This window comes from Neovison vison, chromosome 3, assembly GCF_020171115.1.
Source record: "Neovison vison isolate M4711 chromosome 3, ASM_NN_V1, whole genome shotgun sequence".
Taxonomy (NCBI): domain Eukaryota; kingdom Metazoa; phylum Chordata; class Mammalia; order Carnivora; family Mustelidae; genus Neogale; species Neogale vison.
Window position 1 is genome coordinate 198581568 of NC_058093.1, and position 25391 is coordinate 198606958.

Sequence of the window (25391 nt, forward strand, 5' to 3'; positions counted from 1 at the left end):
ATCCCCGCACACGAGGTCACCAGGTCCCACACGAGGGCCCCTGTCGCGCGACTCGCCCTCCCTCCTGGGTGTTTCACAGACATGACGCCCGATTTTTCCTGGCTCTTCCTCATCACGTTCTGGGCGCCCCGGGAGGGACGTGTTTCCCATTAGGCCCAGCTCTTCCATCTGGGCTTCCAAACAGCAATTTTTTCTGCAGAGGGAAGGAGGGGGAGACCGGAGAGGACGCTGGTGTCGGGGTTGTGGGGGAGGGGCGCTGGCACCAGCTGTGCACCCGGGCACGCTGCTCGACCCTCCGCACACCCACCCCCAGGGCTTAGATCAGAGCAGACAAGCAGGCACCCATGTCGGGGCTCAGCACGGTCGGTGCCAGCTCACCGTGACTACTTAGCCATGCACAGGGGGGCCCGTGACCGCATCCTAACCCAGGACCCCGGGAGGGTCAAGGATGCGGGGCTCGGGGTCCCGGGTCCGTCGGCCTCGGTGCCTGGACAGGAATAAACCAACACCCAAGGAGTAAATGGGCCGCAGAGCCCAGCTCTTGGCATTCTGCCGAGTAAAAGAAGCCAGACACAGAAGGACAAACTCTGTGATTTCACTCACAGGAGGTGCCCAGAACAGTCAGATGCAGAAAGAAAGTAGAAGGGTGGCGGCCAAGACCTGGAGGACAGGGTACGGGGAGTTCGTGTTTAACGGGGACAATTTCTGTTCTGCAAGACGAGAGAGGTCTGGAGATGAAGGTGGTGATGTGTGCACAATCGGGTGAATGTCTGGAACAGTACCTTACAAGTGGTTGAGATGGTAACATTTTTGTTAGGTCTCTCACACCATAATCAGAAAAATAAACAAACAAACAAATAAGGGGGGGGGACGCACGCCTCCTCCAGGGAGGCCTCCCTGATTGCTAACCCAGGCACCCAGCTAGGCCAGTATTGCTCTGTTGGTGGCTCCCAATGCCCAGGCTGCCCCATAAAGAGATGGGTTTGCCAAAGGTCCTGCCGGGGGTCTTGGCATGCAATGGCCCCTGCCAGCCAGGTACTGAGAGGGACCGCAGTCAAAACCTGGCCCCCAACCCAGGCAGCCCCCAGCCCAGGCAGCCTCCGGGGAGGCCTGAGAGGCCAGGACACAGAGACAGGCTGGCCTGAAACCCCACACTGCCAGTGTGCCGGCCCCGCCCATCACTCGCCAAGACCCTGAGGGGGCAGGGGGCCACCCCGAGAGAGCAGGGGCAGCAGACTCTGGGTTCCCACCAGCTTCCCTGCATCAACATCTGGCAAATGTGTCCACAGCTGTACAGCTGCCGGAAACGCCTCCCCCTGCCCCTCCTCCACGCACGCTGGGCCCTCAAGGACGGCTTTCTGAGGAATTTATGGGGTCGTCCGGAGTATTTCAGGGCAGCTCTCTGGGGGACGTCCTCCACCACATGTGAAGGAGGACAAATGTTCCCGCGGCTAAGAATAGCTTGGCCAGCAGCGGCCTGCAGGCCTGGGAGCCCACCCACTCAACAACAGCCCTGCCACGCACCCCTCACTTCCCACTGGCCTGGCCGGGAGGCCCCTCCAGCACCCCAGATGCCTGCCCGAGGGGGAACGGTCCACTCTGATCCGCCCAAAAGTGGATCACAGGAGCCCCTCGATTTCCCTGAGGGCTTTCGTTCATCAGTTAGGCTCTGATGACGGATCAGTGATCAAGAATCCAAGAGGCCCTCCGGCCCCTGCAGCCAGGAGTTCCAGAAGCAAACGCAGGCTTCAGTGCCCAGGAGTGGCAAGCGGTCCCCTGAGAACTGATTATCACTTGGCGGAGGGAACAAGACTAACCAGGCTCCAGGGGAGAGGGTCCCAAGCCTGAAATAGGGAGGGGGGAAGAAGAGGAAGGAGGATTCCATGGCAGGCGGGTGTTGTGTCAGGGGGAGGGGAAGGAGGCGGCCACATGTGTGAAAAGACATGGCAAGGGGGTGGCCACACTCAGCCCCAGCCGGGGGCATCGCAGCCGCTCGAGAATGTGGCCCAGGAGATCACAGCTCCCAAATCTACCAGGCAAAGAAAAGTCTGACTTTGAGACATCTCTCAATTTACAGTTTTGTTTCAAAAACATGGACTATAAACCCAACCCAATAAATCAGTCTGACATCCAAATACAGCCCGTGGGCGGCCAGGATGTGACCTGTGGCTTCTGGCATGTGGTCAGCTGAAAGCCACAAGACAGAGCCCAGCAAAGCCCGGGGGAGCTGGGGGCAGGGGGAGGGGGGATGCGAGAGAGTGACAGGCAGGACCGTTCCCCCACATGGCTTGGAAGGGGACCTGAGAAGCCCCTAATTAAAACAGGGCGTGGGCGGGGCTGAGCCCACTTACCCAGTGAATCTTAAATAACATCCCCCATCCCAAAGGACACACACTGGCTGTGAAAGGGGGGCTGGGCAGGACCCCAAGCTGGCTCATCTCCAATACACGCAGTGAGCTGCCCATGGTCCGCAGCTGCTGTCCGCCTGTCCCGCACCCACTCCTTGCAAACTGCACCGTTCTGTCTCTTGACCTTATGACTCCCCCTGCACCCTTGATCCTGGACTCTGAAGGGGGCTGACCCTGCCTCCCAGGGCTGGCCAGTCAGCACAGTCTCAGTAGCAGCCCCAACAGCCCAGCAGCACCACAACCACAGCGTCATTGGTGTTTAGGGAAGCACTTAACTCTCAAATGAAGCCCATAGACCTCACTCGAATGACTCCTGTTGTGATATCAGCCACAACAGGCTTAACCTCCGCTGGGCTGCAAGGTTGTGATGATTCGTCCTAGGCTCCCAGGGACTGGACATGGGGAACACCTCATCATCAGAACCCCTGGATCCAACCATGCCTGAAGCTTCCACTGAGTCTTTCGTGCTATAAATGCAGGAGGAGCAGGGATTCGGCCGATTGCTACCAAGACACCTAAGATAGCAACCCCTTAAAACCCAAATTCTACGCCATGAATCTCCCTGGAATCTGGTCTTTCCTCTCTGGTTCCCTCGTCTGTGCGGGTAGGGAAATCTCCGAAGCCAGCTGGGAGGAGGCAAGAGAAATGAGATGGGAGCCCAGGACTGACTCAGATTAGAAAGAGGGGTCCAGGCAGGAACCTGGGACAGGCCTGCCCCTTCTCTCACCCTGAAGGAGAAACAGTCTCCTGGCCCCGTGCTGAGCCATCTGGGACCTTAATGGGGGACCCAGCAGGCAGCAACTTTGAAGACAAAGGCTGCCCCTCCTCGCTGCCTCAGATCTGGGTCACCCCCCCAGCAGCAGGCACACCCCCACCCACAAAGCCCCAGGCACTAAGTGGAGCCTCTGGCCTTGGGTTCTGGAGGAACATCCTGAGCTGGCAAGGACGGCTCTCCCTGCCCTGCCCCACCCCCCCACCCCCCCGCCCCCCGCAACCCTTCCCCCCAGACAGGGGCACTGTCCGCAGCCAGAAGGCCCTGCAGGCTGCACCACACACACACACACACACACACACACAGACACACACACACACAACACCACACACAACACACTGCACCACACACACACACACACACACACACACACGGCCCCACCCCTGCTGGCTGTAAAGCAGGCAGCTGCTCTGGGCCTGGAGGATGGCCGTGGCTCAGACCAGGAGCAGGGGAAGATCCTGACCCTCCCCCACCGTCCTGACCCCATAGGTGCTGACTCCTCCCACCAGCCTCTCTCCCTCCCCACCTCCATGTGGCCACAAGTCTGTTTCCCCTCTCCGTTCACAGACGGGGAGGTGGAGGTTCTGGGGCCAAAGAAGGCTATTCTATGTCTCAGGGGCAGGAGCACGACCATGGAAAGTTGAACAAACTCCCCTTCCAGATTCTAGGTCCTGAGCAGTCCCGATAACAGACACAAGGTGAGAGCCTCACACTCAGCATCATAGCAAATTGCTAACACAGTGCTCACTGTCATCAGTTCACCTAACCATTACAGTACCCACAGGAAGCAAGACTGAGGCACAGAGAGGTTAAGTAACTTATCTGAGGTCACACAGTAAGCAAGTGGCAGAGCCTGGATGCAAACCCAGGCTCGCCCTCTCCAGCGTCTACCTCCTAGCCCATGTGTCCTGGGCACCCATCACCACTGTACCCCAGCCTCCCTGCTCAGGCAGTTCCCGGCCTCCCCCCTTCCCCAGGCTGGTGTCAGGGCCTCAGAGGCCTTATAGCCAACATCACTGCTCATGGGTCCAGCCACGTCCTGCCAGCTGGAGGCAGCCACAGGTCTCTGCAGAGGAGCCGTGGCCACTTCCATGTCCGCCTGGCCACCCACCAAGAGCTCACTACAAATCCCCACCCTGGGTCCCAGGAGGAGAAGGAAGGCAGCACCCTCAGCCCCACCCCGGCCCCCTGCTCTGTTACGTCCCTCATTGGGATCTAGAGTCCTCCTTCCCCAAGTCTCTGCTGACTTGTTCCCCATCTCCCCACGACCCCAAAGGCACGGTCCATGAAGGCAGGAGTTGCCTCTGTTGTGTCCACCTCTGAGTCCCGGCTCAGTGCACACAGCAGGCCGTCCATAAGTGGCTTGTTGTGTCCCCGAACACTGAGAGCATTACTGCAGACTCCGAGCCGAAGGTCCAAGGCCACTCTGTGAACAGAGAAACTGAGGCCAAGAAGGGGTCTGCTTAAAGTCGGATTTCAGGGTGCCATCTACACTAGGCCAGCGTGTCGCAAGAACTAATCCGTCTACACCGCCTGCCCCCCCACAGCTCTGATCCCTTCCTCCCTGGAGCTGCAATGCCGGCTCATGCATTAGCCACAGCTGAGAGTCTGAAGGTCATCGCTAGCACAGGGGGCTGCAGCCTGCCCTCTCTGCACCTCAGTGTCTCCCTTTATCAAGGACACCTGGTAAGCAAGGTGGCTTGGGGGTGGGGGCGGGGCAGGGGATGGCTGCAGCCCAGGAGTGGCCAGGCAGGTGGGGGAATGCGTGTTAGAGGCTTCGGGAGGGCCCAGCATGGAATGTGGGGAGCCTCTTGCCTCCTGGGTTCTGTGACCCTTAGCAGAGTCACCCGAGGCGGGAGAACTAGCCGGGCAGGTTTGGGAATCGATTTCCGGATTTGGGGTCTGGACCCCTCTGACACGGCTCCCCACGCCCCTGGGCACAAAGGGGTGTCCTCAGCTACCCCCAACTACCTCACTAGGTCCCAGACCCTCAGCGTGCGGTGGGAAAGAGTACCCCCACGTGCCTTCCCTAGGGAGAGCTCCCTCTAGCCTCCATAGAGTGGGGTCCCTGGCTCTATTAGTCTGTTAGGGCTGCTATAACAAATGACCGTCAGCCGGGTGGCTTAATACAACGGAAATTTATTCTCTCCAGGTCTGGAGGCCCAGTGTGCCACATCAAGGTGTGGGCAGGCCTCGCTCCCCTGAAGGCTCTGGGGCAGGAGCCCCCCCCCAGCCTCCTCCAGCATCTGGCCACATCCCTGGGGTCTCTGTCCATCTTCATCAGCGTCCTCTGTGTGCCTTCTCTTCTGTCCCTCAGGAGGGCACTGGTCACTGAACAGAGGGCTCACTCGGGGAATCCAAATGACCTCATGTCCAGAAACCTCTGCAAAGACCTTATTTTCCAAAGCACATCACGTTTAGAGGAGAAGGGTAGTAATGCATGCACTTATCTTTCGGGGGGGCCACCATTCACCCCATTACAAGGCAGCCCCTCCTGACGCTGCCCACGGACGATGGACGGTGGGGCGCTGGCTCCCCACTGAGCCCCTCGCCAAGCCCCAGCAGAACCGCCAATCAAGCAGATGAGGAAACTGAGACACAGAGAGGTAAGCCCCAGGCCCGGGGTTGGAGCCCACTTTCTGCGCCCCCCCCCCCACAGCGGTCCTGCCTCGGGACCTGCGGGTGCAGGGGCCTCCCTCACGTTTCCAGGAAGCAAGGGACTCTCACACCCACGTCTCCGGGAGAGGGCCTGCCAGGGATGACTCACTCCCACTTCACAGGCCAAGAAGAGGCGCAAAGTGGTTCAGCCAGAGGGCTGAGCAAACTCTGAATCTGTTTGCTCCTGTGTCAAAGGGAAGCAAATCCCACTCCTGGAGGATGAAACGGCATCCTGCAAGGAAATCGCGTCCGGCCCCCCGATAATCAGCACCTCTCCATTTATGACCCGCCGATCCCAGCCTCCACAGCTACCCACTCGGCCTCCAACCCCAGCAGAAAGGGCCCATTATGACATCACAGGCCGGGAATTATGTTATTAGCCTGGGAAGGAGGCTGGACCCAGGGACAAAGAGCTCATTGTCATGCAAATGGATAACCAGAGGGGGGGCCCTCCTCCAGCCTTCTGGCTCTTGAGCCACACAGAAACCAACTCCAGGCCTTCCAGAAGAGTTTGGGCATCTCTGGGCCTCAGACCTAGATGAGTGGGGCTCCCTCCTAGTGCCAAAGGGGCCCCTTCCCAGGGCGGCGTACCAAATGCCATTTACCTACTAATACTGTGTGCCTGGGGCTGTGTGTCTTTGGGCAAGATGCTCACCCTCTCTGTGGCTCAGAGGGCCCTCAGAAGAACTCAATAAATTAAGGTCAGCACAACGGTGGTCCTGCCTCGTCCGCCCTCAACACACAAAGCTGATGCTGTCTACCCCCCTCCCCTGCCCGCCACAGGTCTCCCTCATGACCTCCACCTCTCTGACTTTATCTAGGAGTCTGGACCAAGGTCCTACGGGGCATTCTTGAGCACAAACACAAGAACTGCCTTTCAAAGGACCCAGTTTTCCAGGAGACCCCAGAAGGCGTTCTCAGCCTCCAGACACAGAATTTCTAGGGTGGCGGAGGTAAGGACCCGTCTCCCTAGCCAGAACCCTCGGGTGCGTGACTTGCCTGGAGGCACAGTTGAAACATCCATCCCCAGAAAGGCCGCATCACCGCAAGGGGACAGGCCCAGATCCACAGCCCATGGGGGACACTGAACCAGGGACCCAAGACGTGCCCAGTGCTAGGGACACAGTAGTGACCAAGATGAACAGAATCCTGGGGGAAGGGGTTTGGGGGACATGGCAATGGACACAGACTAAATCTCAAAGGATGACAGTATAAGGTGACAAGAGCAACTCTGGAGAGGTCAGGGGACTGCTCGGAAGGCCGCGTTTGAGCAGAGGCCTATATGAGGGACAGGTGTTGCAGGAAGAAGGCACAGCAAGTACAAAGGTCCAGAGGCAGGGTCTGTGGAAGCGGGAAAGGCTAGCCGCAGGCAGCAGGCAGGTTCGGGGATTTCGGATTTGGGTTCTGGATCCCAGATGGGAGCTTCCAAAAACAGGCAGAAGGCTCAGGAGGCTAGAATGCCCCCAACTCAGCCCACTCCCTGCCCTCCAGGCTCTGCCCAGCAAAACCCAGCACCTGAGACCCTAAACCGTGGCTGGTGCTCCCCGAGCCTCAGACACAGTTTCCATCATCTAACATGACTGTGGACACCCCTCCCTGCTCAGCCCCACCAAAGCCTGCCAGTAGCCCCCCTGTCCCCAGCCTGGGATAGTCTGGAACCCTCCCAAATCCTTAGGCATAAATCAAGCCCTCTCTGGACGTCTGGGGACACGTGCTGTTACCTGTCCACTCACTGTAAGGAGACAAAAATCCAGCAGCCCTCTCTCGGGAGCCTCTCTGGAGACATGTCTAGCCTTGGATTAGCTTTGGCTGAACAGAAACACACTCCTCCTGCTTAAGCACTCACTGTGGACGACCAACTCGCTCTAGGGTGGGCTAGTTTACAGCCCGAAGGCCTTCTCACTGCCGTGGAGGTGGGAAGAGGTCCAAGAGAAACCAGTCCCTTACCGCAGGGAAAAGCAGGAAAGGAAAAATGCAGCCCGGAGTACAGAGCAAGGAGGATAGAGTACGAAGACAGGGAGCGAGTCTGGCTGCTGCGGGAGTGACCCCACAGGGCGCACACGTGGCTGAGAGGGGGCAGGCTCTGGGAGGGCCCAGGAAGCAAGAGAAACGGCCCAGAGGTCAGGGCTCTCTGGCTTTCGCGGTTCGTGAGCCCAGCCACCACCCCTATCTCAAGCTCCAAGCCCAGCCTGCAGGTGAGGAGAGAAGGCAGAGGGGGAACGGAGACTCAGAGAGGGCAAGCAACTTCCCTGGGATCACCCAGCCAAAGACCCTCCACACACAGGCTCTGGCTGGGGGTGGAGTTGAGCCCCACCCTCACCAACTCTGGGTCCTTGGGTGGGTCACCTGACCTGAGCCTCAGTGCCCTCTCACGTCCCTGCGCGCCCTTCAGCCGGCTTTCCCCCAGTGGTGACGTCTCTATAGAAGCCCAGCTCAGTACCGTGGTGTAACCAGGAGACTGACCATGCACCGTCAGCCTCACACAGACCTCGAGGGTCTCGCATACACACATTTGTGTGGATGTAAGTGTGTTGAGTGCTATGCACCTGCACCTCCGTGCGTATGGAGGGAAAGGGAGGTCAAGTCACGGAGACCCTCAGGACAGGGCTGGGACAGCTACAACACAGCTCTGTGGCTGGCCCAAGTGGGCACCTGAGGCTTGGGGCAGCAAGGGTACATTCGTGAGGCCCCCTGCTACAGAGGCCTTTCCCAAGGTCCCCAGGAGAGGCCTGAAGACAACCGGACAGTAGGCAGGTGGCGTGGACAGCTTGGACACCCGGGGAACTCCCCGCCGTCTCCTGCTGGCCCAGGAGGAGAGGCCCTGAGCCAGCCACCGGCCCAGCATCCGGTGTCATTTACAAACAGGATGACTGCCACCCTCAGTGGGAGAGCCAGCCATGCCTACCCAGCCTCCAGGCCACACCGAGCAGTTGGGGGTGCTGGCCCGTGCTTGGTGGGGGACAGGGCAGAACAGGCACAGTGGGACAGCCCCGGGGACCCCAGCCCAGGCCCAGATGCAAACAGAGTCTGGGGCTTGAGGAGGGAGCCCCTCTCTCCACCTCCTGAGATCCAGACTGCGGTTTCCAAATCCTACAGAACAGGATGGTTCTGGACATAAAAGAAAAGAAAAATCAGTGGAGATAAGGAAAGGAATCTCCCCACAGCAGCCCACAGGGCCCCTGTGCAGGTGGGTCTCGGTTCTCCCCCAGGCCCAAGTACAAGCCACGCGCACTGTACAAACAAGAGAGCTGAGTTCCACGACCTGCCCACTGTCACACCTTCCAAGAGGGGAGGTGCAGGGGCCATTCCTTAGCCCCCCTGAGCCATACAACCACTCCCAGCGTGGAGACCAATGGCAGCGTCCATTTGCCATACGAGAACACTGAGGCTCAGAGACGGGAAAGAAGCTGCCCAAGGCCACACGGCCAGGAAGTGTTCAACCAGGATGCGAACCCTGGAAGTCTGGGCCCAGAACGAACCAGGAGGCTGTAGTAACCCCTCACCTCATCCGGAACCCTGTGTGACCCCCACAATTGCCCCATATTACAGACAAGGAAACTGAGGCCCCCACAGGCGAGGCAAGGCCACCCAGCGTAAAGAGGGATGGAAGCAGGATTCAATCTCGAGTCTGTGGCAAACGAGAGGTGCCATCTGGGAAGCCAGCCCTCCCTAGCCTGGGCTCCAGGCCCCCACGAGACGTCCCACGGCTTCCCAACGGTCCAGGCGCACCCAGGCCTTGGGACAAATCGCTCCCTCATCCCTGTCCCTGCAACTGAAGGCTCCTTGTGAGCTCAGGAAGCCCTTCCAACTTTCCAGTGTTTATGCCGGCTCCTCGCGGCCAGGTCCCTGGACAAGCCTGGGCCGGTGGCGCTGATTTCAAACCAGACACGGGCACTGGGCCAAGCGCCACCGCGGTGAGAGCCGGGCGCCGGGGCAGCCGCAGCGCTGACTGCACCTGGCTCCCCTCCCCAGCCCCCTGCCCGCGGAGGAGCCCACCGCCCAGAGCCCGAGACCCCCAGCCGCCACAGTGCCGGCAGCACCCCGATTCCTCCGCTCCGCCCGCTATCCCGCAAGGACGTGTGCGCCCCAGCTCCGGGCAGCTCGGTCCCCACCCCACATGTCCAACCAACCCCGCAGCCAGACAGTGGCCAGAAGCCCTTCCCGCCCGGCCGCCTGCTTCCTGGCACCCTGCTTCCGACCACAGGGACTCCGACCACTGTGACCACCGGCCCTTCGTCCCCCCAGCGCCGGGACTGCTGCCTGACGGGGCCGGGCCACCCAAGGCCACCGTGGCCGGGGCGCGACCAGGCTGCCTCCATCCGGCGACCCACCGGCCCCCAGGCGGACGCCCCCACGCTCCACGGTGGCTCCCGGTCCTTGCCCACCCCTCCGGGGCGGTGACCTGGCCGTACCGCGTCTCCCTGCCCACCACCAAGCCCAGAAACTTCTCTTACCCGAGCACATGACCAGCCTTCCACTCACGTCAGCTCCCAACAGAACTTGAAGTAACTCTCCCACCAAAAAAAAAAAAAAAAGAAAAGAAAGAAAAGAAAAAGAAAAAGAAGTAAAATGTGCCAGCAAGTGGGTCAGGGGAGTCCACACACACAGACGGTTCTGCTGGCTTCCAGAAGACACACGGCGTCCAACATCAAAGCCATCCTTCCTGCAGGACTGACACGGGGAGCGGCGGCCCCATCGAGCGGCCGCTCGCCTTCCCGCGAGACTATGGGCGTCCCCCCACCTTCCCCGGGCTGGGGAGGCCCCCGCAGCCGGGCCTGACACCCTCCTCGGCCCCTGGCCCGCTGCCCTCCCCACAACGAGGCAAGCGGAGGCCGAGGCCCACCAGGCACAAGCCCCAGCCGCCGACCCCACGCCGGGGCCAAAACTCGGTGTCAGGCCTCCACGGTCCGTCCGCGCCTCCTGCCACTCCGGGCCTATAAACACAGAGAATTACATAAGTCCACTCCTCTTCTTCGGAAGCCAAAAGTACTCGCTTTTTCTCCCAGCCTTGGCAGTAAGTAATAATTCCTCATCGCCATGGTAACCCTGGCGGGCTTCCAGCCGACGCTGGGAGGCCTTTTTATAGCTCGGTAGAAAAACCTCTTCACTATTCCCTCCTCGCAGGCGAAAGCGAGCTCCAGGCCCGAATTCTACGTTAACCCGCTTCCTCCCCGCCGGACCTGTCCACTGGGGGGCCGGACCCGCCCGCCGCCTGCCCAGAAGGCAGTGTGGGCTCCCCCGGCCTGGGCCCGGCAAGGAACCAGAGCTGCTGCCTGGGTCCCCTCCCGGGGGCCTCCAGTCCTCCGGGGGGACACGGCCAAGGGGCCGGCTCTTTGCCTTTAAAATATTTCTGCCCTACTTGTAATCTCAGGAAAAGCAAACATGACCCCCCTGCATTGGTATTCTGAACGAGGGTCATCTCAGTGACAGGCCCAGGGGGTGAACAAAGACAGCCAACCACACACATACACACACACACACACACACACACGCCAAAATGGATGCTTTGGTGGTCAGCCAGGGGTCTGAACCTTGGCTGCAACTGTCTGGATGACTCAGAAACAAGTCTGAGCTCCTCTGGGTGTCAACTTCCCATCGGCAGCCGGGACAGGCTCTGCTCCGCTCCCCGAGGTGCTCTGAGTGGCAGCCTCGAGGGGAAGTGGCAGGATCCCCCCCCCCGGGGGGCTCTGGAGACTCACCTCTGCCCCCAACAACCAGGAGTTGGGCCCAAGGATATATGCCCGCCGGAGATGGCAAACCCTAACCCTAACCCTGGGGACGCGGGGCAGGGCACCCCAGGCAGGAAGCACAACAAAGGCCAAGGTCTGGAGGCGGGACAGCGTCTGGCACGTTGCAGAAGCAGAGAGGGGGCTAGTGTGGAGAGAGGCAGAGGGAGAAGATGAGGTCAGGGAGGAGGGGAGCGGAGGGGGCAGGAGGTCATCAGCACTCTGGGCTAGTCACTACTCTCCGAAGACTGGAAAGGCTCCCGGGGGTGACGGTGCCAGTGACAGCATACTATGTGCCCAGCACGGCAGAAGCGCCTCACCTGTGGGCCCCTCTGTCCTCACAGGACCCCGACAAAAGGCAGGTGCGCTTCTGAATCCCAAAATACAGAGAAGGAAACAGGCCCAGAGAGGTTAAGTAGCTTGCTCGGGGTCACACAGCTCCAAAGTGGCTGAGCGGGGGTTTGAGACGGGCAAGCACGGCCCGCATTCATCCGACCTCATGATTCGGTCGGCGAAGGGCCACAGAGGGTCTGGGGCAGACCGGACGGACGTGTGAGGAAGGTCCGTGGCCGTGGGACTAGCGAAGGGGAAACTGGCTCGTAGGAAACCAGTCAAGAGACCCCACGGAGGCCCTACATTGCTGACTTGTGTCATCTCACCCTCTAGCCTTTCCCAAGGAAACTCCTCATCGAGTGTTTCGGAAGCCTGCCGGGACCTGTCCTGAATGCCACCGCGGGGACTGGGCTACTCAAAGCCTTACAGATTGGGACACCAAGCTACAGAAAGCAGCCGGCAACACAAAGCTGCATTTTGAGTCCCCGGATCCAGGCTCCGTCTCCTGCCTGTTGGCTCTCACCGTAACAGATCACAAAACTCAGGAACGGGCGAAACCAGCCCCACCAAAACACGGCCAGGAAGCAGAGCCCAAAGCAGCCGGGGCAGGGCTCATGGCTTCCTTTTGTTCTTTTCTGTTTGTTTTGGACACAGACCTGCGCCCAGACATTCGCCCAGACCTTCGCAGAAACTGGCCCTGACACCAGGAGAAACTCATCCACACCCCGACCAGAGCTATTAATGCCTTGGGCAGGTTCAATGCTGGGCAGTGTCCTGCCACCGTCATTTCTCGTGTCTTCCCCGGCCCCCCGCAAGGAGCCGGGTCAGGATGGTTTGTTGAGCGACTTCATGAACATGGCAAACCACCAAAAACCAGAAACTGTGACAGGCAACTCCTTCTCAGTGCAGCCAGCTGCCAAGCCTGAGCTTAAGATCAGAGTAAGTCAGCGCATGGTCAACTACGAGCACAGGAACCCCTCATTCTCCGAGCCCGAGGGGGACCATCCCCAGGAATCTGTCTGCCCCGCAAAGCTTTGCACAGCAGAAAATGATCAACAAAGAATTTAACAAGACACACTTTGGTGGAGGCCATCAAGGCATGGATGGAGAGGCAGAAGGGTCCCCCAGGGGCCGACGCAAGACCCTTGCCTCTGTAGGCGCAAGACCCTTGCCTCTGTAGGCATCAGTCTGCCCAGCTGTGAAATGGGGGCACACTGCCCACCGCCTCTCTCAGGGTCAACAGAAACCATACCCATTGTGGGACTTAGAGAACCACAAGGTCCAGCCCCAGTGGAAGGGATCCCCACTCCCTCCCACCCCACAGGAGCAGGGCTGGGGCCAAGGGAACAGAAGAGAGAGCGTGAGCTAGAAACACAAGACTGTTCCCACCTCCCCCTCTCCTATCGCGTCCCCCAGTGCTCCAGAGACCCCAGAATGCCATTCAGTGTGGCCATAAAGAGAAAGGAAGCACGGACACCTGCCGCCACGGGACCCTGGAACACGTCAAGCTCTGTGCATGACGTCAGACACAAAAGGTCACCCACTGTGTGAATCCACTGATAGAAAATTTCCGGAACAGGCAGGTCCACGGGGACAAGAGAGCAGGTGGTCGCCAGGGGTTTGGGGGAGGGGAGACGAGGGAGGGACCGCTAATGTCCACTCGGTCTCCTTGGGGAGAAGGTGACGAAAATATTTTAGCCCTAGACAGAGGTGTTGGCTGTGTACAGCATGGCTCGGGAACGAAAAACAAATGAATTGGTTCACTTAGAAATGGTTCATTTCACGTGATGCGAATTTCACCTCCATTCAAGAAGGTGAGGGTCCCCGACCCCAGGCCTGGGACTGTCCTCCATTCAACGCACACATATGGAGCCCCTACTGTCCGCCCTGGTCAGTGGGGAGACAGTAGGGATGAAGACGGTGATGGCCACCCTTGTGGAACTGACATGGGACGAGGTCAGGAGTTGAAGACAGGATGTAACTCATGTCACACCACATGCTGGGGACAGTTTCAGAGGCAGTGGCCTGGGTGGAGAAGACAGGCAGATGTGGAAACTTCTCAGCAAACAGGGTGCCAGGCAGAGGAAACAGCCAGGGCAAAGGCCCTGGGGCCAGGAGGCCAGCATGGCTGGGACCGCCAGCTGTGGCCACAGGGTCCAGACGTGCTGGGTTCTGAAGGCCACAGACAGGTCTTTAAAGTTTAGCTGTGATTAAAATAAAATTCACAAAACCGCATCGGTTTCCTAGGGCTGCTGAGACAAATTACTACAAACCGGGGGTGCTTAAAGCAAGAGCACTTTACTCTCTCACGGCTCTGAACACCCATAGCCCGAAATCAAGGCTCTGGGGAGGAGGACCCTCCCTTGCTCTCGTCCAGCCTGTGGTGGCCCTGGGCGCTCCTCAGCCTGTTGTCTCTGCACCCATCTTCAAAGGGCTTCTCCTCCGTGTGTCTTCTAAGAACTTTTGTCATCGGACTTCGGGACCATCCTAATCTAGGAGGATCTCATCTCGAGATGCTTGACTTGATCGCATCTGCAAAGACCCTCTGTCCAAATAAGGTCACCTTCACAGGTTCCAAGCGGACACAACTCCCTCCACTACGTGATTGAGGCTCAATGCGGCAGCATCAGACGTTCTGCAACATGCTGGCCTCCCCTCCCGGTCCTTTTTGCCCCGACTCTGGGGAACGGGGCTGGAAGCTGTGGGGACAGTCACGTGGGCATCTCAAGTACCCCCAGGGACCCCACAGCTGACCCCCTCCCCAGCCTAAGCCAGCTAAAATCAGACCCCAGGGAACCCAGACCTCCTTCCCAGAGACAGAGATCCGTGAGCCACTCACAAGGGGCTTGCAAGAAAAGGGACCTCCAGAACAAGGAAGCCAAACAGGCCACCTTCTCAGTCCTGGAACGGAGATTTCGCCAGACAAAAATGCGCCCTTCTTTTATCCAGGGACAGAAGCCACGCTGGCAAAAGGCAGCCAACTGTCCCATAAGGCTCTGCTCCTGGGTCCTGTTTTTATTTTGAAAAGGGGCCCACTCCCCCCCACCCCACCCCGGGAGCAGCTGCGAGCTGGCTGTGGGCAGGGCTCACTGTCCAACTGTCCAGACTCATGTCCAAGTGCAGGGCCATCCTGCAGCAAACAGCAAAGAGCAACTGGCAGGGATGGCTGGGGCCGAGGCAGGAGGCAGGGGGCGGATGGCTGCCTGCTCCGGGGCCCCAGGAGCCCACGCCCCAGCGACAAAGGAAGGAAGAGGTGTCCAGGAATGCTCCCGGCCACCGCCAGCTGGATTTCAGGACCCAAACCAGGAAGAACATTTAATACCAGTCCAGGGGGACACACGCTCCCAACATGCCAGGCATCAGGGGCACAGGGTCCTATGTGCTCCTTTATGCCTTACAGCAATGCCATGGAGTATAACCGACCCATTTTATAGATGGGGAAACCCAGGAACAGGGAGAACGCAACATGCCCAAGGGCAGAAAGCGAAAGTGGCAAAGCTTAGAACACAGGGAGTGTAAGACCCAAGTCTGTGTCACTAACCACAAAGCTTTACTGCTCTGAGACTCTCAAACTCCACTGGAGGGTTCTAGCAGGGACTACTGTAGCCTTGGGCCCCAACTTTTGGAAATGAGATCTCCAGAGGTATTAAATGTGACTTCCCAAGCCCCAGGACCTCCTGTTACATTCCATGGGATAGTCTGCCCAGATCACGAAGGGCAAAATACTTTGAGATGAAAGTCATAGCTAAGAACAGAGGCCACGGAATGATGACAGCCAGCTGTGGCCAACAGGGAAGCTCTTTCTGGCACACACAATGTTTTTTAAAAATTAGGACATTGCTTATAAAATCCAGATTTCTAGCTTCTCTGAAGAAGAAAATCAAAATATCCAGCTTGCCAGTTAGCCACAATCCCCACCACTCCCTTTGGCCTCAGTCCCTTCTTCAACTGCATCTGAGTTTGGGGCACCCCTTTCCCCAACCTTGGCTACCTCCCCACGGCTGTTGCAAACAGCCAGACAAGTACAGAAGGTCTCAGTCGACAAGAGAAAGGAATATCACTCGGGGCTTCGAGTGACTCCTTCTCCTTGGCTGGCTGTACTAGTGGCAGAAACCTGCCTATAAACAAGGCCCACAGAGAAGAAAGCTCCCCGAGGCATGGTTTGAGCCCTGGATCCAGCCATGCCTGAACTTGTCTTACCCTGAACTTTGCCATTATGAGCACCCATCAATTCCTCCTTGTGGCCCAAACCAGTCTGAGTGTGACTCCACCATGACTCAGGAGTCCTAAATGATCACCTTCGGGTCTCCCCTCAATTGACATTTGTCCAAGAAGGCCTGTCCTGACCACAGAAAAATTCAGACCTTATTATACAGCCCAGGAACAACCTCAACTCCACATGATCCCTCAATGTCACCTGTTTAACTGACACTCTCCCTCTGGACACTAAACTCCTCAAAGGCATGAACAATTCTATCATTCTGATTCTAGGGACCTACCAATGTCCAGAACGTTCCATGTGCCCAGTAAATGTAAGTTAATCAATGAGCAAAACAACAAAAGGGAGAGGCAAAAGCCCTTAAACTTGGTTTGTGCCTGAAGTGTGAAAAGAGCCCAACCCCCTAGGTCTACAGAACAGCCTCAGATCCAGAGAACCACTTTGGTACCCCTGGCTCCATTCCAGCCACGTGGGCCTCCTCAGCATTCTTGAAACTTTATGGCCTCAGGGCCTTTGCACAGGCTATTCTCAAATCCACAACACTCATTCCTCTTCTTTTCATATGCCTGCTTTCTTCTCATTGTCTAGGTCCTAGCTCCTATGTCACCTCCCCAGAGACCACTCTTGATTCCTTTACCTAAAGTGAGCCCCCCAAAATAAATAAATAAATAAAGTGAGCCCCCCACAACCAGAGTTATCTCCCACCCTGCATTACCAGAGCCAGCATATGCCATACCACGTTTGTTTTGTGCACTGCCTGTGGGATCCACATGGCAGGGCCCTGGCATCTTGTTCGCTGTGTCTACACCCCCCGCCCCACCCCGGGAGGCCACGGGGACACCAGGCTGGCTGCAGGCAGGCAGAAAGCAGACCCCTCATGTTTTGACCAGTCCTGCCCAGCCCAGAACAGCTGATGCGTGCCTCAGAGTCCTGTGTGGCCCACAGAGCCTGGCCTGCCGCTAGGGCAGCCCTGCCAAGAGATCTAGTCTGGCTCCAGGCTCACGGGTGGCTGCAGGTGGCGCCTGCAGATCCCCCACAATTCATAGCAGGTGCGTGGAGTAGGTCTGCCTGGGTTCAAACTTGCTGCCTGGGCAGCACTCCGCCCGCTGCCAGCTGTATGACCTTGGGCGAGTCACTTAACCTCTCTGCGGCCAACTCCCCCCGCCCCACCATAAAACAGAGCTGATGAAATACAGAAGCTACCCCGTAGGGCTGCCCCAAGGAGTACATGGGTGGATGTCTGGGACACACTCAGAGCACAGCGTGGCACAGAAGCAGTGCCCAGGCATCATTTGGAATGAACCTATTGTTAATGGCGGTGATTGCGGGAGACCCTCACACGGCCCTAAGGCAGGCAGACGGTCCGGAAAGGTCAGCCCTGGTAACAGATACAGTATTTGCTCTGTATTAGGTCCCATCTGGAGTGTTGTACTCCTACTGATTCCTACATACGACGTTTATCATTGCTCAGACGAGCTCATTCCAGCCCCTCCGGGCAGCCTCCCTAGATTGCCCCCTCCCCCAAAGCACCACGAAGACACACAATTCTTCATGGGAGTCTGTCCTCAATTCCTGTACGTCCTAAGCTTCGCGAGGGGCAGGGAGCGCACCCAAACCCCACGAACCTGAAGTCAGCACAGGGGAATGCAGGCCCCAGGCTAGCCCGAACGAAAGCCTCTGCCAGAAACACAGGTTCCATCTGGCTGCACGAGCCCAGCCCAGAAAGCGAAGGGTGTTCCCTTCCTGCAGTCCACAGGACAATTCCTCCAGGGAGACCCAGGCCTGTCGAGGGCTCAGAAGGGCAGATGTTCCAAGACACAGGGCAGAGTGTGAAAAAGCAGGTGTCCGCGCTGGCCAGGGGTCTGGGGCCCGCGTGGGATAACATCACTCCAGCCACCCCCACACCCTCTCTGTCCCCAAAACGATGTGAGCACAGCTGGTCTCCTCTTCCCACCGCACAGCTGGGCTTGCCAGTGAGGCCGGAAATGGCCACCCAGCACCGGAGGGACCCGGCGAAGCCAGCCGTGGGCGTGCAGGACCCCTACACTTCTCAGGCAAGAGGAGGGGGGACTGCGGTGGTCTCTGTCCCCCAGGTCAGGTGGGAGGAGCTGGTTAGAATGGGAGCCCCGCCCCCACCCGCTGTGACCTCACTCAAGTCCTGGTTTGCTCATCTGGACAAGGGGTCCAAGGATGATCAACCCAGCGCCACGGGCGGCGTGAGGCATGCCCACCACACCAGCAAATCAAAGCCACCCAAGGGAAAAGGGAAGATCTAGAAAGAAGAGGGCGTTTTAACTTCAGCAGTGGGCTTACTTTGTCTTTAAATGAAAAATAAACATTTTTATTTTATGGTTCAGAGGGTTCCTGTTTGATTTATGGCCACCGTGGAAGGCATGACATCATCTTTTCAGCATTTACGCCTCTAGAGGCCTTGAGCCATGCTAAATCGGCCTCTCCCTCCAAGCAACGTGCTGAGGAGACCTCAGGAAATGCATGAAGCCTTAACACAGCCCAGCACAGGGACAGCAGGAGAAGTCCCACCTGGGATGACCTTGGCCCCAGGGTAGACAGCCTGGGTGTGAATCTCACTGGCTGTGTGAGCACAGGCAAGTCACTTAACCTCTCTGTTCCTCAGTTTCCTCTGAGGATAATAACAATCTCTGCTTTACGGGGGGAGAGGGGGGTTTGGGGAAGAGTAAATTATAACATGTGAAGGGCAACAAACACGATTACTATTACAACCTCTGTTATTATCACTGGCATTTACGGCAATTTCCAAACAGTGTAGGTTTTTAAACCTGACCACAGGGATGAAAACAAGTCCGCCTGGATCCCTGGCGCCAGGGGGGCCCCATCACCAGGTTCACTGGGAGCCCCGCAAGGCAGTGCCTCCCTCCTCTCTCCAGCTGGGGCAGGGATTACTGTCAGATGGAAGAAGACGCATGTCGGAGCCAAAGATTAAAAACAAGTACAATTATGGGGCAGGCATCCATCCATAATTATGAATTTGATGTAATTAGGCACCCCACTAACTTCATTACTTATTTATTTACGGGATTGCTTATTTAATTTACGGGCCTCCTTCCCCGAAAAGTCATCTTAGCTAACACCCCTCTGGCGAGGGAGAAGGCTCCCCTCTTTGTCCCCACCCCCATTCCTGGGCTTCTGTATGTCATGCTCCTGCCCTGCCCCAAAAATAGCTCCCCAGAAGGCCTGCATGACTTTGCCCAAGATGACGGGATCACTCAAGGCCTGACGTTCCCTCAGCAGAGCCAGCCTACCGTGCCTGACCCAGAAGGCGTGGTACCTCCACCACACCCTCGCTCTCCAGCAGAGGAAACCCTCCGGGAAGAGGGGTGGGTCTGTCCCCCGACCTAGCCATCAGTTCCAGGCCTGATGGACCCTCTGCACCAGCAAAGCCATCAGTGCAACACAAGGCCTTGGCCCTTCCCAGCTCCGAGGAGGAGAAAGAGAACTCAGCTCTCGAAGAATGACTTTAGATAAGTCACCTGACGGCTCACAGCCTCAGTTTGCTTATCTGTAAAATGGGAGTATTAAGAAAAACGCCCACAGCTAGCTACCCTTAAAAACCCAACTGCTGCCACCCAGCATGTCCCCGGGTGTGGGCCAATGCAATAAGGCAAGAAAAAGCAGTCAGAGGCACAAAGACTTGCCGGCTTTATTCCTAAGAGCCCCAAACTGGAAACAACCTCTAGGCCCATAACTTGTGAATGAATAAATGAGCTGTGGCACATTCGTATGCACTCACCAATTAAAAAGGAGCAGTTATTGATACATCCAAAGACACGGAGGAAACCCAGAAACATGCAGAAAGAAGCAAAACACGCCAGAAAGAAAATGCATTCTTTATCATTTTATTATGAAAATCTGGAAGATTCTAGAACTTCCTTGGTGGTAGATCAGCGGGGGCTTCTGAGGGGGGAACAGGGATTCTCTTGGAGCAGGTGGAAACACTCGGTATCTTGATTGCTGTGGTTCTCAGATAAATGTTTTCCACTATCCAAACCCATAGAGGTGAATCCTTAAAATGGGTATATCCTACTCCAGGTTAATTACACCTCAGTCGGGCTGATTTTCGTGAACCACCACAGAGAAATCCATATATGAAAATCAGCAGCCTTAACCTCACTCAGGTGCCTGGACACTACTTCCCCCACTTCCCGGTCGGGTCTGCGGCTTCCTTCACTGTCCACCCAAGTTACCCCCACGGCCCTGATTTATGAGCCCTGGACAAGGAAGGTCTGCGTTACATCCTGGATTTATTCCTTCCTTGCTGGGTCATTTAGGGCAAGTCACTTTGCCTCTCTGCCTGTCAGGCTCCCCGTCTATAAGAGCAGGGTTATAAATAGCACTCTCCTCGGAGAGTTACTGTACAAGAAAATGAACCGAGGTGAAAAGCACCAGCTGCAGGCCGTGGCATACAGCAGGGGCCTCATTATTGCTGCTGCAAAATGACGAATGGGCAAGCACCAGACCCCGGCATGGACAGGACGGGCTAGCATGCTTGCCCACCCCCCCACAACACATAGGAGAAGCCCACCAGACAAGACTCCAGGTCTGGGTAGCTACCCTTGTCACTGAAGGCTCCTGGCTGCAGGGGCTCCAGTATTTAACTGATGCCTCATGTCCAAAACAGGACAAGGCTCCTCGACATCCCACCTAGGGGGGCAGACACAGAAGGATGGGGGCGCAGCGCAGTACCCCAGAGGTCATTTTGGGATAGGGGCTGGCCCGCGGGGAGGACGTTCTGGTGGAGAAGGGCACCCTGGTGGTCACTAACTAGGGTAGGACAAGGGTCACCCCAGAGCCCCCCATTTAGGAAAGAAAAAAATGGTAATAATAGAAGGACGGCAGGGACTGGGGGGTAGCTTCTGTGCCGGCTGACACGCGCCTGCCGGCCAGGGCCGGCCCCTGCTCCCTGCTACCCTGTGAGTGATGGCGCGGGCAGGCGGCGTCTGGGAGTCATGGCAGGAGGGGGCGTCCCCCGGGCCCGATTAGAGGGCCAGCCGCAGGCAGACACGCTCAACTGTCAGCCCCGGCCTCCCAGCCCGCCATCAGAGGTACCATTAATTGCTGTCATTTGAGGGTGGCCTGTGGGGAGAAGGAGGGGGGTTGTGGGAAGGGGAAGGAAGGAGGAGGGGGTGGTGAGGGAGGAGGGGAAGGAAGGAAGAGGGGAAGGAGGTGAAGGGAGTGATGGAGGGGAGTGGAAGGAGGGGCAGCAGGAGGAGGGGGAAGGAAGGAAAGCAGGGGGCGGGGCAGCTTGTCCGGGGCAGAGACACCCCCCCACCCCCCCCATGCACTCATCCCCTCCACCCGGGGGAGGGACCAGGGCCTCGCCAACCAGGGAGAAAGCCAGTGGACCTACGGCCCCCAGGTGGAGCAAAGGGACTTCAGAGAGGCGTGATTCAGCAAGGCCCAGCCCCACGAACCTTCCCCCCAACCTCCCAGGATGCTTGGTCCCCATCTTCCTCCCCAGGGTACCCAGGCCCCAGTCCGAGATGAGCCCCCACGCACAGCAAGCCCTCACCCCCATCGGCTTGAAGGCGCCCCCCCCTCACCCCCTCACCCCCATCGGCTTGAAGGCGCCCCCCCCCGAACTAAACGCCACCTCCGCCAGCCACGGACACCAGCACAGAAACTCCCGAGTTCCCTGAGTTCAAATCCTCCCTCCGCCACCTGCATGCTTGGGGACATCGCCTCACCTCCCTGTGCCTTGACTTCTTCATCTGTAGAACAGGACAACGACAGTCCCCATCTCATGGGGTCGCTCCGAGGATTCAATGCAATAACCCCATGAGGTGCTTACTAGAAGGGGGTCTCAGCGACGGGGGCGCCACGAGCGTGTGCTGCGACTGTCACGGTACCGTCCTGGACCCTGGACCCAGGTCCTCTCTGGCCTTTGCTCGTCTGCCCTGCTGCCTCTTCTTTCAGAAATGCCTGCTCCCCCAGCCCCGGCTCTGGTCCCACCAGGTTGCCCCGGGGTGAGGGTCTCAGAAAGGCCTTCAAGCCGCCAACCAGGAGCTGCGGGGCAAAGAGTCCACACGTCTGGGTCTTCAGACATCTGGCCCCGCGACTCCCCCCAAGGTCCCGCTCCCAGCTGCCCCTGCCTGTCCCCAGACAGACCTTGTCTCTGGGCTGAGGAGCCACTTGGGTCCTGCCACGGGGGCTCCTGGGACCCCCCGCCCCCTCCCCCATCTGTCTGCCTCCCTCCTTCCTCAGACGTGATGGATCGCCCCAGAGGAGGAAGCTAAGTGCTTGCAGACAAAAAGCCCTTTTATCGTCCTCGGGTGGGCCACGGTATGACAAGCAGATAACTCAGCCACGGGAGGAAGGCTCCCCATTAGGTCAGTAAGGCAGATTGATGGAGGACCAAGAGGCAGAGGAGAAGCAGGAAGCCCCCACTCCCCAACCCCCACCCCCCCGGCCCAGGCAAAGCTGCCTTCCTTCAACTTCAGAGGCACCCAAACTTAGCTGGGTTCATCACTGCAGGGGGACGACCACCGGGGGCGCCTAGGCCTCCCCACCTCCACGATGAGACCCACCACGAGGGACAAAGGGCCCAAGGAAGCAAGTAGCCTCCAAGCCTGTCTATCCCTCCTGCCTCCTGGGGGAGAGGGGGTGGAGGGCAAAGGAGCAAAAGAGAGAGGCCTGCCCCAAGGACACCCCACCCATATCTCACATGGTCTCCTGCAAACCAAGAGGCCCATTCCAAGCAGCCTCAGAGCCTTCGCAGGGGCTGTTCCCTCTTCCTCCAGAGAACCACATGCTCCCTTCCTCCCCTCCTGCAGGTCTTTGCTCAAACGCCATCTTCTTGAGTAGGACCACCCTGACTCCCCTCACTCTCTGCCGTTTGAAACCGCAACCCCAGCCCACCCACACACTTCCCAAACCCCCTCTCTCCTCTGCTGGTTCTTCACGCCCAGGCTTCCCACCACAGGACACACTGTGGGTATATGACTTGCTTACAATCTGCCTCCCCTACTCAAGGCCCCTTCTCCAGCACCTGGCACACAGTAGGTGTTTGCAGAATAATCATTCTGTGAATGTACCTATTCTGCAGAGGAATAAAACCTCTTGATAGCAGCCAGGTCTGAGCCAGAATGTGCTGAGCCCTGCTATGGGCCCAGCAATGCCCCTGACAACCTTGCAGGACACCCATTTGACAGATGAGGAAACCGAGGTGGATTTGCACCCAGGTCTGTGGGAGGCCCACCTGCTGCAGAACCACCGGGGAACCCAAGACATCAGCCTCGGGCTGGTGTCAGGGACGAGGACTGAAACTCCCCCCACTTGACTCTCAACCTCAGTTTACCCCATGCAGAATTGGGCTGCACAGGGGACCCCAGCTGTCCCTCCAAGTACCCACCTGCACCTGGTATAGATCTGACTGGGAGGGGAACAAAGGCGGGAGGTATTTGGGAACCCAGAGGAGCCCAGAGTACCTGATCTCAGCCCTGCCACGGACACAGCAGGTCAGGCTGGGGCCCCCGCCAGCTGCTCAGCTCCCCCAGACCCTCCTCAGGGCCAGGCCCAGCTGACACCCCTTCTTCACTCCCCAAAAGAAAACAGCTCTATCAGTAAGAGGTAGAGAAAGATGCGGGAAATGGTGAACGAGCACTTACCACCTGCTAAGTACCGCACGTTCACCAAAGCCCATGCCCCATTCCAGGAGCCTCAGCCAGCCGACCCTCTGGGATCCTCTGGGACCCTCAGTGCCACGGAGCCGGGAAGGAGGCTAGCTGCCAATTCTAGGAGGCCCCCCCGACTGACCACTCCTTCCTCTAGGGTAGGGGCTGGGGCTGGGTGCTCATTTCATGACCCAGGACCCCTCCCTCCACAACCCCTCTGGGAGGCACCCTCCCCTAGGTCTCCAAATCTTCCCAGCTCTAGGGGAGGGGAACGGAGTGTCCCTGCCATGTCCACCAGGGTCTCCCAGGACCCCCAGCCTTAGTCTTTGCCAGGTCTGGAGCACAGTCTGTCCTTCCTGAGCCAAGTCCCGTGACTCCAGCGATGGGACTGGGCACTGGGAGAGGGGGCCATGAATTCAGCTCCCTCCGCTACAAGTCCTCTAGCCGCTTAAAAAAATTATAAAACCCAGAAATCTTAGCAACAATCCACTCATCACCAATCCTGTGGGGGCAGGGAGCAGGGAGCTATAGTTGTATCCCTATTTTATAGATGGGAACATTGAGGCAATTTTATAGATGGGAACACTGAGGCACAGGGAGCCAAAGGGCCTTGCCCTGGGTCCCACAGATAAGTGGCCAAGAAAGACCTGCACTCAGGCAGCCGGACCCTCGGGTCCTGGCTCAGGAGCACCGTGCCTCTCCTCATTAAAAATCAACTTAATAGAAAAGACACTTGCACCAACCAGGCCAATGTCCGAATTCTCAGCTCCAAGCTTTTTCCACTCACGACATGTTCCTGGACTGCCTTCCCTCTCCCCTGACATCCCAAACCCTGCCTGTGCCCGTATGACCCTGCTCCAGTCCCCCTGGTGTGGAAGAGGGCCCGCCGTCCAATGCACCAGGTGGAGGGGCGGGCAGTGGGCACAGACCTGTCCAATACGGGCCTTGATCTGCTTGCTGCCAAGTGAGCATGTTGGGAAAGAGTCTGCCAGGTTCCCTGGGAGGGTCAAGAAAAAGTTCAAGTCCCAGGTCTGGGCTTCCGCCTGAAACTCGGGACAGGTGACCCACCTGTGCCTCAGTTTCCTTGTTTGTAAAACGAGGATTGCAGCCCATCTGGGGGCATGGCTGTGAGATCCACACAGGGAAAGAACTAGCTGTGACGTCAGCCTGCTCCGTGCCTGGCTCTGTTCTATCTAAGCTCGTTTCATCGTCACTGCCAGGCTAGGAGGGGGGACACGGCTGATGCCCGCAGTTTACAGCTCAGGAAGTGGAGGCAGAGGGAGAAGTAGTGACTTGCCCTGCGTGCCGAGCATGCCTGAGCTGGGAACATGGGCCCCCTCGTCTCCCACGGGCATGGCGGCCACGGTGGCATCCAGATGTCCAGACTGAGGACATCCTCCAATGCCCACCACCCTAACACACGGCCTTTCCACAGGCCCCTCCCTCCCCACGCCTGAGGCCACCTTTAGAGCACAGAAGCAAGGTGCCCACGAACCCCACTATCCCACATCCACACTGCCAGGAACTGCCCCTTCTCTAGGGCATCATATCCCATCCCCAGGGGCCCCCAAGTCCCCCAAGCCGTTCCCCGCCCTGGGCACCTCTGGCACACCAGATCCCACCCCA

General features: G+C 58.2%; 1 protein-coding gene across 9 annotated transcripts in view; it reads right to left on the bottom strand.

The window, feature by feature from the left end:
- NCOR2 (nuclear receptor corepressor 2) overlaps positions 1-25391 on the bottom strand; it is a 207698-nt gene that overhangs the window by 152704 nt on the left and 29603 nt on the right. The window lies entirely within an intron of this gene.